This window comes from Leucoraja erinacea, chromosome 8, assembly GCF_028641065.1.
Source record: "Leucoraja erinacea ecotype New England chromosome 8, Leri_hhj_1, whole genome shotgun sequence".
Classification (NCBI taxonomy): domain Eukaryota; kingdom Metazoa; phylum Chordata; class Chondrichthyes; order Rajiformes; family Rajidae; genus Leucoraja; species Leucoraja erinaceus.
In genome coordinates this window covers 59,695,471-59,697,318 of record NC_073384.1, presented here as the reverse complement: position 1 = coordinate 59,697,318, position 1,848 = coordinate 59,695,471, and the positions used below count along the sequence as shown (strand labels likewise).

At 54.1% G+C, this 1,848-nt stretch overlaps 1 pseudogene; it reads left to right on the top strand.

Annotated features, from left to right (window-relative positions):
- Positions 1 to 256: 256 nt before the first annotated feature.
- LOC129699902 (U2 spliceosomal RNA) lies at positions 257 to 368 on the top strand (annotated as a pseudogene).
- The last annotated feature ends 1,480 nt before the right edge of the window (positions 369 to 1,848 follow it).

The following is a 1,848-nucleotide window of genomic DNA, read 5'->3' as shown; positions in this document are numbered from 1 at the left end:
CAGCGGCAGCGGCAGGAGCAGCAGCGGCAGCCGGCAGCGGCAGGAGCAGCATCGGCACATCGATTCCCGTAGAGGGAAACCACCTGTGCCCGACTTCGCTCCCGCACCAGGGGAAAATTCATTTATCGGAGGCAGCGCTAACGGCCAGCGCCGAGGCCAAGGACATTGCAGTGCAGTTGACTGGCTGCAATCGACCGCGAGGGACCAGTAATGTGAGTACCGGGGTCGGTCCCAGCGGGTTTTTTTAGTTACAGAGATCGCTTCTTGGCCTTTTGGCTAAGATCAACTATAGTAGCTGTTTATTATCAGTTTCAATATCTTATACGTCCCTTATCTAAGGACCATATAAGCAGGAGTGCCCAGATCTAAGGGCATTAGAGTGGGGTTGACCGGCTGCAACGACCGCGAGGGACCAGTACCGTCAGTACGGGGGTCGGTCCCAGCGGTCTGAGATAAACGAGCAGCCAGGAGCACTGAGAGCGTTGGAGCCGGGTTAAAGAAATGGGCTAAATGGAATCAGCTGTGCCAGATGTCCTCCACACCGGCCATATCCACTCCACGGAAGGAAGGACAAAGCTGGAGAAGGAGGACCGTGGAGCAGCGGGCAGCCAGCAGCAGCCAGCGGCACTTGGATCAACCGTAGTGGGATCAGCTGTGCCCGATGTCGGCCCCGCACCGGCCAGATCCATGCGGCCGAGCGGTAAGGCTAGACACAAATCAAACAAGGTAGTGGACTCAGAAGGGTCCGACTTTGCATAACCGCCGGCGACCAGCGCCCGAGAGCGCTGGAGCGGGAAGAAGCGGTGTATGGAGCCTTCCTCCAACGTGATAAACCCACAGCAGTACCTCTTTGAGGGCTGCACAGTGCTTCTACCCCATCAGAGGGGAGCACTGCGGGTCAGTTCTGGGCTGACCTGCAAGAGGGGTCCGCAGAACAAAAGACAAGTGGGCAGCAGGTAAGCCCCACATGGGTACCCCGTGCGGGACCCTAGAGATCTCTAACTCTATAAAAAAGAGTAGGCAGGACCCTGATGGGCCAGAGCCTGGTAATACAGCATCCCATGATCCTAACACAGCAGGGACTCTGCTGGACATGGTGGCTGATTACTTTAACCAAGTCAAACATGGGTAGACTTGGATCCAGGATGGCAATAGTATTACTATATGTCTGGCCACAAACGCCAACAAGAAATATTTACAGAGACTGGCCAGACATCTGCCACCTGGCAACGGTGAGGCATTACAGGTGCCCAGTGTAAACCAATGCATTTGGCAGCATATGGGGACGAACATCAGGAACCAGGACCTCAAGATCCAGAAAACCTTAACGGGATTGACGGAAGGGATCACAGCATACACCCGCACCCTGGACTAAACGGAGGTAACCAAAGACCATCAAGACGCACTAGCTCTGTTTAGTAATATGCAATATGAGCTGAACTACATGTGGAAGGCTGCCATTCAGCCAGCACTGGGACCCTAAAATGCTACCATTTGCAAACAAACAACCGTGGGTGGACGAAGCAAGACACTGGGGCTCATCAAGGCCAGCGCAAGGGCCTATTTTGGAGCACGATACCAGCCACATGCAAGGCCATAAAAAATGTGGCTCATACCAGTGGCAGTGCCAGAAATCAATATAACCCGCAGTATCCTTTTTAGGGTATGGCCAGGGCGGCCACCCTGGAAGATGCGGAAGCCTCAACCTCACACACAACCCCGAACAAGAGATATCAAACCAGAACCCCTTTTCAAAAAACCAAGGCAATAACACAACCACCGGTAACCATGGAGGTAGGTGGGTGTGGTTTCTTCTGTTAAAAAAGGGACCCACGATGGTGGGGGAGG